At 48.8% G+C, this 16,065-nt stretch overlaps 1 protein-coding gene and 1 non-coding gene across 6 annotated transcripts in view; both read right to left on the reverse strand.

Annotated features, from left to right (window-relative positions):
• The window catches only part of LOC102403333 (calcipressin-3), a 101,592-nt gene that overhangs the window by 12,409 nt on the left and 73,118 nt on the right, over window positions 1-16,065 (reverse strand). Inside the window, exon 1 of one of the 5 annotated variants that reach the window (XM_044938112.2) lies at window positions 14,429-14,733. The exons of 3 other annotated variants lie outside the window; for them this stretch is intronic. The gene's annotated coding sequence lies outside the window, so the exon portion shown is untranslated. Of the gene's footprint in view, window positions 1-3,725; window positions 5,637-14,428; window positions 14,734-16,065 lie in introns of those variants that run through there. One more of the 5 variants, XM_006077982.4, reaches the window with a different exon arrangement.
• Window positions 3,190-3,262, reverse strand: TRNAE-UUC. The gene has a single exon. It is a non-coding gene; the product is annotated as a tRNA-Glu (tRNA).

The raw sequence follows: 16,065 nt of genomic DNA on the forward strand, positions 1-16,065 counted from the left end.
GCCTCCCTGTCCATCACCAACTCCCAGAGTTTACTCAAACTCATGCCCATTGAGTCGGTAATGCCATCCAACCATCTCATCCTCTGTTGTTTCCTTCTCCTCCCACCTTCAATATTTCCCAGCATTAGGGTCTTTTCAAATGGGTCAGCTCTTCACATCACGTGGCCAAAGGATTGGAGTTTCAGCTTCAGCATCAGTCCTTCCAATGAATATTCAGGACTGATTTCCTTTAGGATGGACTGTTTGGATCTCCTTGCAATCCAAGGGACTCTCAAGAGTCTTCTCCAACACCATAGTTCAAAAGCATCAACTCTTCGGCGCTCAGCTTTCTTTATAGTCCAGCTCTCCCATCTATACATGACCACTGGAAAAACCATAGCCTTGACTTGATGGACCTTTGTTGGCAAGTTTCTCTTAGCAACAAGTAAATATCAGGCCTTTTACTATATACTATGGGAGGTCCACGGAGAAGGCAACGGCAACCCACTCCAGTACTCTTGCCTGGAGAATCCGAGGGACAGGGGAGCCTGGTGGGCTGCCGTCTATGGGGTTGCACAGAGTCAGACACGACTGAAGCGACTTAGCAACAGCAGCAGCAGCGTGGGAGTTCCAACTCATTGGAAAAGACCCTAATCCTGGGAAAGATTGAAGACAAAAAGAGAAGCTGGCAGAGGTTGAGATGGTTGGATAGCAATACCGATTCAATGGATCTGAACATGAGCAAACTCCAGGAAATAGTGGAGGACAGGGAAGGCTGGTGTTCTGCAGTCCATGGGGTTGCAAAGAGTTGGACACAACTTAGCAACTGAACAATGAACAATGGGGAGTTAAAAATAAGTTGACATTTTTAAAGATTCCATTTTTCAAAGCAGTTTCAATTCATTCAACAATATTTATTCAACTCCTAACTATGTTTCACACCGAGTATCTAAATTGATCTGGAAAATGTGTGAGGAAGGTTATTGTTGCCATTTTACTGATGAAACTGAAGCCCCAATACCACATGGAGCCCCAAGTTACCCAGGAGAACTGAACCCAGGGCATCTATTGCCCATGCTAGTGAGATTTTGACCACGCTACAACAATGCCTGAAATGCTGCTCCCGGTTTCAAAATCTTTACAATGTAAGATGGGGGTGGGGGAAGCAGCTAAAAAACTATGATGTATGATATAAGCAGTCAGTGAGATGACCTATTGGGTTGTTAAGAGTGACTTCAAGACGATTAATTTGAATGGGCCTTGAAGGATGGGCGTGGTTTGGCCTGGGGGTGGGGTGAGAGGCAGCTGAAGTTGCGCAAAACCCTCCAAGCAAAGAGGGCATCTTCTTTGCACAAGGCTGCTGTAGGTGCCCTCACATGTGGCATCTGTCAGCTCATTTAACGCTCTCAATCATTGCCTTTTGCTGCTGGGAAACTAACTGAGGCTCCGTGTGGCTGAGTGATTCGACCCAGTCCCCTAGCAAGGGAGACATGGAACTTGGCCCAAAGGCCAACTCCTTGCCTCCAGAAGCTTGCATTCTGGTGAGAGTGGGAGACCCTAGGTTTGATCATGGCATTCCCAGGCTCAAAAAACAAGTCATCTCCCCAGTACCCACATCTGAATGTCTGGCAGTGAAAGCCCTTCACTGGCTGTTTCCAACCTCCTTTTCAGCCTCCTGGCTCCCCACACCAACCTCTGTCAAATCGTTGGGACAATGGGCCATTCCATCCTCCCACATCACTCCCGGTCTTTGCTGTCTCTGAGCTGTGGCTGCAGGCTTTGGCTCACCCCAGGTCCCCTACCTGTGCCAGCTCGTGATGGAAACAGGGGCCAGCACCCCCTCCACTGGGGTCACCTGCAGCCAGGCTGGTGGCTCTGGTGGCTGTGACCTGTTCCCGGCCAGCCCTCCCGTTCTCAACCACAGAATGATCCTGTGTGGCCAGGCCTGCTGATCCACAGCATGGGCTCTGCCTTCCCCGTCTCTGCCTTCCTTTAAGCCTTGAAGTCCTGCCTCAGTCACAGACCCAAGCCCCACTTTGTCTGTCCCTTCCTCCCCCGAACCAGATCCTCAGGACTTGGATGACTCAGGCTCCCTGAAGGACTCCTCTGTGGTGCTATCTGACATCCCCACACTGGCCAACCTTCTGGCCTGGCTGAGCTTCCTGTCTCCAGACCACCTTAAACAGGCCTGGGTTGCCAGCCATGCTCCACTGCCCACTCCCCCTCCAAAAGGAACCTTCCAGATTCAGCCCAGTCACCTCCAGGAAGACTTCCCGCCAGACGGAATGAACCCTCCTGCCCTCCGCTCTCCCGCTGCGGTGCTCAGCAAAGACGCGCTGCCACAGCCCGTGCCTCCGTTCTGGGTCTGGCAGCCAACTTTCTGCGTTCATTGTCAGGCCCTTGAGTTAGAGACTGCTTTTGGCTTTTTTTCCACATCTTTCTGCCTCCTTCAGATAAAAAGAGTCTGGCTCTCCTCACCTTTGTGGGTGGAAGGACCTGGGTGAGTGGTTGAACTTCTCCTAGCTGGGTTTGCTGTTTGTAAAAGGAGGCAGCTTTTCCCAAGGGAACTAAGGGTTCAAGGTTAAGTATGGAAAGTGCTTTTAAGTGCTCAATAAGGGGTATCCCTTAGGATTTCAGCGGGTATTAGTGAATATTGGCTGAACTAATTAGATAAAATGAAAGTGAAGTCGCTCAGTCGTGTCTGACTCTTTGCGACCACATGGACTGTAGCCTACCAGTCTCCTCCGTCCATGGGATTTTCCAGGCAAGAGTACAGGAGTGGGTTGCCATTTCCTTCTCCAGGGGATCTTCCTGACCCAGGGATTGAACCCAGGTCTCCCACTTTGTAGGCAGACGATTTTACCATCTGAGCCATCAGGGAAGTCCGAACTAATTAGAGACAGGGGCTCAAAACAGGAAAAAAAAAATTCTTTTTATAAAAACAAGTATGGACCAATAAGAGAACATGGAATAAAAGTCTTCCCCAACCTTCCACCCCCAACTCCTACTCCCAGGGAGAGGTAGCTGAACTGCTCCCTCCCGCAACACACACCACTATCTTGGCACATAAAGACTTTTAATATGCATTTGCCTAAACTCTCTGCTTCTGTCTCCACCAATATCAAGCTGAGAACACTCACCAGTAATGCTTTCTCACAATCCCACCCCCCCCTTTTTTTTGGCTGCACCTTGTGGCTTGCAGGATCTAAGTTCCCCAGTTGGGGATTGAACCCAGGCCCATGACAGTGAAAGCACCAAGTCCTAACCACTAGACCACTAGGGAATTACCCACAGTTCCTTTTAAAAATAGAAAAAAGAGGCAAATACGTGGCCGTTGACCAAAGGTCACCTAAGGAGAGAGAGATGGCATAATCACTAGATAAACTAAACCCTGTCATGGACTCATTCCCCGTTAAACCAACAAGCACAGAATTGACCGAAGCCATCATCTGAGTGTCCACCATGTGCGAAGACCTTATGCCAGATATTTTTTATCCATCCTCTGATTTCATTAGCAAATGCCATGTAAACTAGCTCTTCCTTTCCCCTTGTTTCAAATGAGGACCCTGAGACTTTCCATATGGCCTGAATGCTGCAGGCTTGGCAAATGAACCCAGCACTGCAAACTTCAAAGCCTGTATCCTTCCCTCCGCACCACCTGACCCTGGCACACACCCGGGGTGGGGGCAGGGGCTCAAGACCAGTCACTCAGGAACCCGCACACGTGCACACAGACACATACTGACCAGTAACAGAGCCGTCTAGGGCCACCAGGGCACAGGCTCCTCTGCAGGTCTTTCAGGGTGACCTCCTGGGTGCCGGGTTCCAGGAGGGACTCCCTTTCATATGGGCCCGGCTGCTCCTCTTTCTGAGAGAAGAATGAGTAATCCCAGAGCATATCTTGCCTCATCTAAGGGCCAAGGGCTCTCAATTACATCTCTGTTTCTACCACATCAGAGAAGGTGGGAGGGAGGGTGGTGGAGTGTTGATAGCCAAGGGTGTAGGTGTTTTCATGTGTGGGGCCCCTGTGATTCTTGTTAACCAAGTGAGGTCCAGCAGGGAGATGTCAGTGTCAAATACGTCCATGACCAGGGCCCATGGCCACAGAAAATGGGGGAGTGTACAGGGAGGTGAGGCTGAACTTTATGGGCAGAGGTTAATTTAATAATAATAATATACCATGTGTCCCAGGCACTGTACTCAGTGATTTATGTGAGAGGTCTCATTGAATCCTCATATCTGTCTGATTAGAATACAGTCACTGTGCCCATTCTACAGATGGGGAAACTGAGACTCAGATCAGAGAAGATATCAATCTAACTTCACAAGGCTAATATGTAGCTATGCTAGGATTCAAGCTAGGGTTTGTCTAACTTCATCACCCCGTTTCCATAAACTCACTAGACTGGTCCCCAGAGAATGCACAAGGTGCAATGGCCAGCATCTGGGGGCCAAATCAATGTAGGGCTTTGATGAGAAGGCCCTCACAGGCTGTGGAAGAGAGGGCAGAGCTCTTGATCTAACCCTGACCCAGACTGGTCCCTGACCTTGCCTATACTCTGAACCTTTGTCTCCAGCAGAGCCTTAATCATATTTACAGAATCTACAAGGACCTGTTGTTTCCTTGGGTTGTTTACACATGGTCGCACGTGGGAGGTCAGTTTGGGAAGAGATGGAGAGTCATAACCATTTACTCACTGAACCATCCTTTTCTGTTCCTTGGTCAGGTATAAGGTTATAGTGAGTGAAGTGGCTCAGTCATGTCCGACTCTCTGCAGCCCCACGGACTGTAGCCCACTAGGCTCCTCCGTCAGTGGGATTTTCTAGGCAAGAACACTGGAGTGGGTTGCCATTTCCTTCTCCAGAAGCTCTTCCCGACCCAGGGATTGAACCCGGGTCTCCCATATTTTAGGCAGACACTTTACCGTCTGAGCCACCAGGGAAGTCCATAAGGTCATAACTTGAGGATCAATGTTGCCAGACCCCACCTGTCCAGAATATCCCTCTCCCTTCTGTTCTGCCTCCACGGTATCCTCCTCTGTCTGGCCTAGCCTAGATGTTCCTCCCCGGATAAGAAAACCCAGATGCTATCAAGCCTGGCAGACCGCTACTCAAATGGCCAACTATAATTCAGAATCGGGAAGCCATGAATGCCTGAGACCCGCCAAGACACTGGGATTGATTTCTCTCATTCATCTGAGAGATGGGAGATTCAGCATGACTTGGTTTCTTCCACAGACAAAAAGCTAACTACTCCCAAGCTGTCCCTTAGGTTAGTGGTATGGTTTAATTGTCAGAAAAGTAACTTTCATTTTGGAACCAAAATCTCTTCCCTTGTGACTTTAACCCATTGGTCCTAATTCTCTTCCCACAGAAGTAACCTATATTACCTCTTACACATGACAATGGTCATGTTTAAAAGCCCTTACACGTACAAAAAGTTAAAAGTTCTATGAATGGAACAGTGATGGTAGCTGGAATCAGCATGTCATTTTTACCTTCTACCAGTAGGCGGCAACAGCAGTCGGCTATAGTATGCCCCTTGAACTTAACCAACAAATGATCGGTAAACGTCCAATCGGGCTTCCCAGGTGGCTCAGTGGCAAAGATTCGCCTGCCAATGCAGGTGACGGGGGGCTCAATCCCTGGGTTTGATAGATCCCCTGGCATAGGAAATGGTTGCCTGCCCCGGTATTGTTGCCTGGAAAATTCCATGGACAGAGGAGCCTGGTGGCTTATAGTCCATGGGGTTGCAAAGTGTTAGACATGACTGAGCACGTACAAATATCCTGTGAATCCAACCTGTTTCTAAGTAGAGATGCTTTCTGCCCTTGAAAACAGCAACTATATGTTCTCTGATGATTTTATTCTCCAGGATAAATATTCTCAGCTTCTTCAAACAGTCTTTAGTACCCCTCATGAATAGGTTCCTTGTTTCTCTATGTGTCAGTATCTTCCTTAAATAAAATACCCCAAAGCGGATGCTTGGCTCCAAAGGGGACCTGAACTGTCCAGAATGACATTTTTCTTGACAGTGATCAGACCTGAGCCTGAATTCAGTTATTTACTAGCTGTGTGACCTTGGTCAACTTTCTTCACTTCTTAGTTTTCTGATCTAAAACAAGAATTATAGATTCCACGGGGTCATGTGAGAATTAAATGAGATAAAACATGTGATACATTTAGCACAGGGACTGGGCACAAAACTATTGATATTACACTGGATTAATGCAAACAAATAGCTCATTAGCTTTTCAGGCAGCCACAGCCCACTGCTCCACACACCCTGCTGAGACACCACCCCCAAACCTTTTCTTCATTTATCTTGTGCTTGTTTATGTTCCGTCAAAGCCTAGGACTTTCTACACTCAGAGTCCTTTGGAACTAGAAGGCAGTCACAGCTGTATTACACTTGGTGACGATCCTATGACGAGCTGCGGTCTAGTAACCAGACCTCCAGGACACTCTTGTGCAGTTTTCTTTTTGAACTTATGTGCAGGACTTTGCACTGATTCCTGTTAGCCTTGACCTTGTTGATTGGGCCCTTAGGAGAGAAACTCCAGCACCTGCTGGTGGTTCGAGAACTCTTGATGTTCCTGTGACAAAGCATGTGGTCTGGGAGCTCTGGACCTGGCAGGGGCTTTGGGGTCAGGGAGTCCTGGGTTTTAATCTTGGGATCCCTGCTGACCAGCTCTACAAGCCAAGCCACTTCTCTAGGCCTCAGCATTCTCATTTATAAAACAGGAAAAACAGTCTCATTTATAAAACATTCCCTATCTTGTGGGGTTCTGAGAATAAATGAGATGTTATAACTGCCCAGCACAGTGCCTGCAGGAGGAGAAGGGGGTGACAGAGGATGAGTTGGTTGGATGGCATCACTGACTCCATGGACATGACTTTGAGCAAACTCCAGGAGATAGTGAAGGACAGGGAAGCCTGGTGTGCTGCAGTCCATGGGGTTGCAAAGAGTCAGATACTGAGCAACGGAACAATGAACAGTGCCTGCTGGATGGTGGGTGATCGGTGAACGCTCATCCTAGCTCCTCTTCTCTTTCCCCTCCTGTCTCCCAGTCTGTGTTCCCCCTGCTCTTCTTGGAGCCCCCAGTTCTCCACCTGATGTAGTGTTTGCTGCACTTGGTCGAGTTCAAGTATGAACAAAGAAGTCAGGGAGCCAGACTGTAAAGGCTGATATCCCAAGGAGGGGATCTGAGGAGAGACTCAGCAGAACATCCAGAACACTGACCTTCTCCTCCATCTCCACCGAGGGCAGAGACAGAGGAAAGAGTGAAACCAACCCCAAGCAGGCAAAAGTCCTAATAGGACTGGTAGGGCCTGGGAGCTGCTGGGTGTGCGGGAAAAAGCATTAAAGAATTCTTAACCTGGGGTGAGAATCAGGAGACATGGTTTCCTTTTGTTACTCACTTGCCATAACACTTTGGAAAGTCATCATCTTCCCTAGACCTTGATTTTCCCACCTGCAAAATGGCCTAGTTTGGAGATGATCTCTAACGGCCTTTCCAACCTGTGGTTCTAGGGTATGGACCAGCCATTCATAGCTGATCTCAAGAACCTGTGTCTTCCTAAAGCTTATCTTTCTTTGTAGCTATCGACTCGGGGGATATTGGATGAGGGAAGACGGTGTGTACAAGTCAGGATGGAAGGCAGGAATCCTTCCTGGAAGATAGTTGGGACTGTAATAAAACGAGGAGAACTCTACAGAGGGGTTTGACATGGCAGCAGATTACATATTGGACCCTTTAGTAAGTTCATAAGTGCTAGTCGCTCAGTTGTGCCCAACTCTTTGCGACCCCATGGACTGCAGCCCACCAGGCTCCTCTGTCCATGAGACTTTTCAGGCAAGGATACTGGAGCGGGTTGCCATTTCCTTCTCCAACAAAAAACATAGCCAGCAGTATTAGTAAAGTCACAAGTAAGACTTAAGAGCTTCTATTAGACGTAGCCCAGTATATCTCAGGTCATCTGACTTAGTCTACTCTGTAGAATCTTATCTTCCAGGGAAATTATATATTGGCAACACCGTCTATAAGGCACATAGCCCAGTTTTCTAGTGTTACTAGACTGATTATCCTTAGTATGATTTAATTGTTTCCAACACCGAGGAGACTTTAAACCTAAATTACCATAGCCTGGTGTTATAGGAACCTCCAAATGCTTTGTTGAGTACATGGTGATCCCAGTTTGCCTGAATCCAGACTGGCTCCCTCCTACGCCCTCCATTCCTGTTGGGTTCCATATCATCTCCCCCCACTCTAACTGCTCTGCCTGTACTTGGCTCTGTCCCCTTGTGTGTCAGAGGTCCCAAAGGTGGGGGCTGAGTTGGCATAATGCTACCTTGAACTTAGTCCCTGCCCCTGACAATTACATACTGAATATGTTCCTTGCTGTTGGTTCTCAGAAATTAGGAAGCCCATTTCTTGTTCCATTTATCCATCTACTCTTCCATCCTCCCATCCACTCATCCACCCACCCACCCACCCACCCACTGTGCACACATTCATTCTCCCACCTGTTTTGTCCACTTTCCGTCACTCATTCACCCAGCACCCACCATGTACACAGCTCTGAGACGATTCAAAGAGGGGCCATGGGGATCATGTCTCTACAGCTCAGGCAAGGAGGATGAGAATATTTCTTTTAAGAAAATTTCCTTCTATCAGTAGTTAGTGGGGGGTTATCCCCCTCTTGCCTGGTCCAGCCTTGATCATAAAGAGGTTGCTGATTAACATCATATTGAAGTCCTTTGGAAAAGGCAGTGGCCTGTGGATCTGGAAGTCTGGGTTCTAGGTCTACCACATCTATTAGTTTTTTTTACCCACCTGTCAATTTCAGGCTTGAACATCCTGTGTTTCTAATTTTTGTGGCCCACATTATATAGAAAGACGCCACAAAGAGCTTCCCACCCAAGACCTGCAAGTCTAAGTTTCATGTACAAAGTTACAGATGGAAATCCCAGATGAGAGTGGTCACAAGGCAGACTTACGCCTGGTGCCAGATGGGAGGCATAGGGTGTGCCAGGAGTCAGTGGGAGGAGGAGACCAGTGGGCGTCCTGGTTGAGACTGACTGAGAGCTGGAATGTGACCTATGCCTTCCATTTACCCTTCAGTCTTTGGGCTCAAGCCAAGGACCCAGCTTCCAAGGGTCCTCAAATATGAGCTTCTATATAAATCTCCAGGTGTCCCACTGTCCCCAAGGGAAAAAAGGCACAAGGGTAAAGAGTTGATGGCTCTATGTGAATATGTCAGAGGAAAATAATTCGACCCCAACATTCTGATCAGGAAGGAAAGGAAACTAATATTTAAGGGGATGCTAATGAAGTGTCAGGCGCTATGCATTCACGTGTTTTCTCACTTAATCAATATGACAAGGTGGGTCTTTTATCTCTACTCTCCTGAAAAGGAATGGAGGCTCAGAGAGGTTAAGCGACTTGCCTGAAGTCAGAGCAAATGAGTGAGATGCTCAATCTCAAATTCAAATCTACTTCCAAACTGGGGTGGCTGCCTAGTCTTCCAGGAGGTAAGCGATTTTTCTGGGGCTACTCAGAGGGTCAGTGGCCCTGCTGGGGCAGGACTCTTAGTATTTTTACTACGTGTGGGGAGAGAGGAAATTAGCCAAGATGGCACGTTCAGGCTCTCTCACCCCACGTTTTGTAAATAATGACTAACAGCTGAGCGCATTAAAGCACTGCGCATGCGCATCACGAGATACTTGGTCACGTGCTACTCTGTGCGGTAGGCCTGCGTGAGCTCCGCCTAGAAAACGGCGGCGACTCAGCTGTGTCCGTGGGGTCAGCCAGGAGAAAAGAGAATGTAGCGTGTCTGCTGCTACGGCCGCTGTGCCAGCCAGGAGAGAATAAACCCATCAGCAATTCCTACAGCTCCTTGAGTTTTCCTCCAGCTTCCCCGCTTGCACCTTGTCTACCAGGGTTCAACGAACCATGCGCGTAAGTGAGGTACAGCGAGACAACTGGCGTCGCAAAGAGTGCGAACAGCGATACACTACGTGTTGATACTTTGAGCCCAGGAGGTACCACAGAACTCAGAGAATGGCAGGGTTTCTCAACCTGGGCACTGTGTACACTTGGGCCACAGCATTCTTTGTTGTGGAGGCATCTTGTGCATTGTGGGACTGGCCCTTACAACCAGATGCCGGTAGCATCCTCCACCTACGACAACAAAAAATGTCTCCAGACGTTTTCCAGTGCCTTCTGGGAGGCAAAATCGCCCCTGGTTGAGAACTACTGGAGGAGAGCTATAGGCCTGTCTCATAACAGCTTCCTATCCTTTCTATTCAAAAAGGTCTAGACAAACCGGAAAATGTCGCATCTGTACTGACATCTGTGGGTAGACCACCAGTAACATCAAGGATGAGGGTGATGATGGTGGTGGCCACAAACACGGCAGCTGTCATTTAGCAAGTGACTACCAGGTGTCAGTTACCACGCTAAATACTTGTATGTATCTTCTCACCTACGTTATCACTATTTTCCAGATAAAAAAGCCCTGAGGTTCAGAAAGGTTAAGTGACCCATCCAGGGTCTCAGTGCTAGTATATAGCGGAGCTAGGATGCTTGTTTCCTACAGCTGCTATAACAAAATTACAACTTATAACACAAATTTGGACTTTCCTGGTGGAGCAGTGGATAGGAATCCACCTGCCAATGCTGGGGACACAGGTTCGATCCCTGGTCTGGGAAGATTCCCCATGCCGAGGAACTACAAGTAGAGAGTCTGAGCGCCTGGAGCCTGTGCTCCAAAACAAGAGAAGCAACTGCAGTGAGAAGCCTGTGCACGGCAGCAAAGAGCAGCTTCTGGTCGCCGCAGTTAGAGAAAGCCCTTGCAAAGTAACAAAGACGCAGAGCAGCTGGAAGTAAATAAAATTTTAAAAATAACACCAACTTATTTTCTTATCGTTTAGAGGTCCAAAGCCTAAAATCAGTCTCACTGGGCTAAAATCAAAATGTTGGCAGGGCCATGCTCCTCTTTTTTTTTTTTTTTTGGCCACCTTGGGATCAGGATGTGGATATCTTTGAGGGGGCCATTACTCAGCCTTATAGATAGGATTCAGACCCATATATGTTGGACTTCAATTCACACCTGTTTCCTCGGCCCCGTCCTGCCTGAAATTGACACATCCCACAGGCCAGGTGCTGCGGGAGATGCAGAAGTTGATCAGACATGCCCAAGGAGTAGCAGGTACAAGGTACGTTGGGAGGGAGTACGGGAGAGCTGCTGTGAGAGGAGCAGAGAAGGGGTTCTAGACACACTGGGCAGGCAGGGCAGGGGTGTGGGGAGCAGGCTCAAGAGGCAACTGGGCAGACCTGTCCCTGCTACACGAGCTGACTTCACACCTCAGCACCTACTTCGGACCTAACTACAAATACATCTGCCGTTCACCCTGTCCTGAAGGACCACCCTGCTCTAGCCCGTGCCTGCCAGGATTCGGTCCCATTGGTGGGATTTATTTGCCCAGTTTGGTCCCATCAGTTCAGTTCAGTTGCTCAGTCGTGTCAGACTCTTTGGGACCCCATGAATCGCAGCACGCCAGGCCTCCCTGTCCATCACCAACTCCTGGAGTCCACCCAAACCCATGTCCATTGAGTCGGTGATGCCATCCAACCATCTCATCCTCTGTCATCCCCTTCTCCTCCTGCCTCAATCTTTCCCAGCATCAGGGTCTTTTCAAATGGGTCAGCTCTTCGCATCAGGTAGCCAAAGTTTCAGCTTCAACATCAGTCCCTCCAATGAACACCCAGGACTGATCTCCTTTAGGATGGACTGGTTGGATCTCCCGGCAGTCCAAGGGACTCTCAAGAATCTTCTCCAGTACCACAGTTCAAAAGCATCAATTCTTCGGCACTCAGCTTTCTTTATAGTCCAACTCTCACATCCATCCATACATGACTACTGGAAAAACCATAGCCTTGACTAGATGGACCTTTGTTGGCAAAGTAATGTCTCTGCTTTTTAATACGCTGTCTAGGTTGGTCATAACTTTCCTTCCAAGGAGTAAGCGTCTTTTAATTAAAATTAAAAACTAAAAAAACCAGAGCAGATGGAATATAATGATCTCTGCTTCCTCTTGAAACTCACCCCACCCCCCCACAGATGGCAGTAAAGGAATTCAGACTCCACGAGGTCAAAAGGGAAAGGAGAGATGACAGCCACATTGGAGAGGGTCCAGTCCAGGTTTGAAAGCTGGAAAAGCTGAAGGCTGAGTGCGACTTAGCAGCCTGGCAAAGACTGAGGCTCAAACCTGCAGACTGGGGAAACCAACAAAAGCTGAAGGCAGAGAAGAAACCCCAGAAAGATTCTGCGGATACTACCAAAAGCCAGGGTATGAAACGGGGCCGGAAAGAGGAATTTGTAGCTCAAATCCATCCCTTCCTTTGGTCTTCCCTGCCAATAAAATAACATAAAAAATATAGCAAACAGAGACAATGCAAAGGGCAGAAGAAAGCGTCAACATCCTCAGAAAAATGAGATACTACATCTATAAAACAAGAACAGGATACTATAAGAAAAGAATATTCTAAGAACAAGAAAGAGTGCTAGGAATTTAAAATATGACCAAAAAATATGACCAAAAAAAAAGTAAAAGTTCAATAGAAGCATTCCAAGACAGTTGAGGAAATGTCTCATAAAGTGGAACCAAAAAAGACTGAGAGAGAAAAGAGGCAAAAACAAATTACTCCAGGAGGTCCAACATTCTAATGATAAGAATTTCAGAAGTGATTAAGTGGAACAAAAATCAAGGGGAAGCAATTATCAAAGAATACCTGAAAATTTCCCAGAAATGAATGACATGAATTTTCAGAATGAGAAGACTGTGGACTCACCAGAGAAGTGAATAAAAAAGACGCACAACGGGGCTTATCATCATTACCTCCCAGAATGTGGGGTGTAAAGAGAATGTCCCACACATCTATCAATTATAAAAAATAGCAAGGTCAAATATCCAGAAAAGGATCAACACTCAGATGAAACCAGATGAACCAACACTCAGATGAATGTCCATGGATTTGACAGCAGCAGTCCTGAAGCTCTGAGCTCTCTCCAAAATTCTAAGGGAAAATTATCTGCAGCCTAGAAGTGGACAGAAGCCAAACTAAATATTGAGTGGAAGGGTAGAAGAACAACATTTAGGGGCACAAGAAGCTTCACACAAAAAATCCAGCCCGCCCCATGCACCTTTTCCTGGAGGATTTGCCCCGTGAAGGCGGAGGCGTGAACTGCATGAGACACTCAAAGGACCCAGGGACCAGGGGGAACCCGGGTGATGCCAGGGGTAGCCAGTCTGACTAGGAGGAGGAGGGAAGTGCAGGAGAATTCTGCCAGTCAAGAAAAAAGTGAAACTGGTTGATTTTCTGTGTGTTTGTTCAGAGTGAAAGGAGATCCACTCTTCTACGGGAGTTTGGGGGATGAACTTATGATGGAAAATCCAGCTCCTCCAAAAGCCTCCTCCCTTCCACTCCTCTTCCCATAAGGTTTCTTTCCCTGGTTCCCCACACCTTCTGTGGTGATCCTAGGAGGCAGCGCCCGTGATCAGTGGATTTGGTGGAAGCCACTCTGAAAACTCTCCTGACAAACGAGAAAGCTAGGGGCCAGCGAGGGGCCCAGGGCACACAAACAGGAAGGTGCATTGGTCGTTCACTGAGTACTCTTTCAGAACTCCTTTCTGATTCATTCAAGACAAGATCAGTAACAACAATAGCAAGAACCAAATACAACCCGAAGGAACCCTGGCCTGTGAGAGCAACGAGGTCCCACCTGGCCCAGTGTTCCCCCCTCAGCTTTGCCCTCGGCCACCCTGCCTGGTAACTGCCACGTTTCTAAAACACACCAACTGAGGCTTCTGAGTTACTTTTCATTGCCGCCACTGAAGCAAGAACACAGAGATGTAACAGTGTGTAGTGTAGACCGTGGGCAGGCCACTGTGAACCTCCGAAGGAAAATAAATTGGGCTTGGGAGTGCAGAGAAGAAACCAAACCCAAGTCTCTTGAGAACCAGGTGCCCTGACCCCCAGTACCCCTAGCTAGCTTCTTCTTCTTTAAGAACCCAGGCCAGTGCCGTCCTACAAACTCCAATAATCTGAGGTTATCCCTGATGTTGACTTTTCAGAGGTCTCCCTTTGATTCATGGTCTCTCCTCCACCTTTTGCAAGGGCTTGGCTAACCTTTGAGTCTTTGTCATGAAGGAGTTAAGGATGAACGCTGTCTGCAGCATCTGCACGTGCCTACAGAACAAGAGGAAGCCTGGTGCTGTGCAGCTGCTACATGACGTTCTTCCTTTGCGGCTCAGTGTCCCAGGCTATGGCACTCACCACCTCACCGGCTCAGCAGGCTCACCACCCAAACCCCAGCGTGAGGCCTGACGTGGGAGGGCAGGGACCCTGGGCTGGAAGTCAGGCGTCCAGGGTTCGAGTCTTACCTCTGTTACTGCCGTGATGTGCGACCTTGGGCACGTCACCTGTCCTGTCTGCACCTCAATTTGCTCTCCTGCGAGAGCTCGGGCTGGGACGGTGACCTCCCTGTCACGCTCCCTCCATCCTACGACTCTCCCGCCTCCCCAGTTTGGTTCAGGACACAGCACCCCCCCACACCCTCCCCACGGCTCGCCTGCCTCCCACACCTTCCATTCCAGAAGGAATGGCCCTCCCCTTTCCTGTCTGTGCGGGGGGGCCTGGCAGGCACTGGGCAGCAGACAGGGACAGGAGGTGCGGGAACAATCCCGGCCATTCAAGCCGCCCGCCTGCAGGGAGCGCTGGCCCGCAGCCAGTCACCACGGGCCCCGAGATACAGAGGGGCATTTGTCTGGGGGATCCAGGTTTGCATCTGAACCTTCGCGCTCTCCTCTCCCTCCCTCTCAGGTGGCAGCTTTGGTAGGAGGTGGGATGTGGGCAGCTCCTCTAAGGGCTGGGAAACCGGACAGGAGGAGGGGGGTGGGAAGAAAGGCAGGCGAGCCACGTGGACAGGGTGCCCACAGTGAGGGCAGCGGGTGGGCACTGTTGGGGGTGCAGGAAAGGGCTTTGGACCGGAGAGGGGCTGTAGGGAGGGGCGCGGGAGGAGGGGCTCGTTCCCCACCCTCACTGACTACGAGGAAAGGACCCGGTGAGCAAGGGGTCCCCTTCGCCTCAGACCTCAGTTTCCTCCGCTTTCATATGGGGTCGAATGACTTCTCTGGTGGGGGTGTGGGTTGGATGCCCGGTAGAGGAACTAAGATCCCTCATGACTTGTGGACAAAAAACAGAACATAAAACAGAAGCAATATTGTAACACATTGAATAAAGACTTTAAAAATGGTCAACATTAAAAAAAAAAAACCTTAGAAAATAAAATGGGGTTGAAAATTCCCTGGCCGTCCAGTGGTGAGGAGTCCACACTTTCACTGCTGAGGATGTGGGTTTGATTCCTGATCAGGGAACTAAGATCCCATAAGCTGAATGGTGCAGCCAAAAAAACCCCCAAAAAACTTGGGACTGATTATCCCACCTTATGCTGTAAATCAAATAAGATGATGAACTTGCAAAGGGTGTGGTCTAGGGAAGAAAAGCATTTGGACTCAGGTGGACCTGGGTTCAAATCCCACCTCTGTCACATCTAAGTTGTAGGCAACTTATTTACCCTCCAGGAGCCTCATTTTCCTCATTTCAGGGAGAAAAATGATGTGTGTGCCGCCAGACAAGATCATAAGGATCAAATAAGAACCAACAGGAAGTACCCTGCCCAGGATATGCGGTTGAATGAATGAAGACGTGGTCAGGGCTGCGGTGTAGCTTTTGCAGGCTGTTTCCACCCTAAAATGGATTCCCACCCCCCTCTCGATTTTAAAAGAAATTAAAACATTTAGATGGCCTTGTATCTGCTCTGCCCAGTGTGTAAGTCGGCCTGGTATTGGGTCAGGGTCCTGGCAGGGCTGCCCTGTCCCAGGAAGAGCCCCCAGTGCCATCTCTGAAGCAGCTCTTGTGGGTCACTGACACCTACCCCCCACCCCCCAGAGCTGAGCCTATGGGCGTTTGTTTTTGCCATTATCTTTGTTTCAAAGCGATATGAGCCCTGTTGCCCATG

Source organism: Bubalus bubalis, chromosome 2, assembly GCF_019923935.1.
Source record: "Bubalus bubalis isolate 160015118507 breed Murrah chromosome 2, NDDB_SH_1, whole genome shotgun sequence".
Taxonomy (NCBI): domain Eukaryota; kingdom Metazoa; phylum Chordata; class Mammalia; order Artiodactyla; family Bovidae; genus Bubalus; species Bubalus bubalis.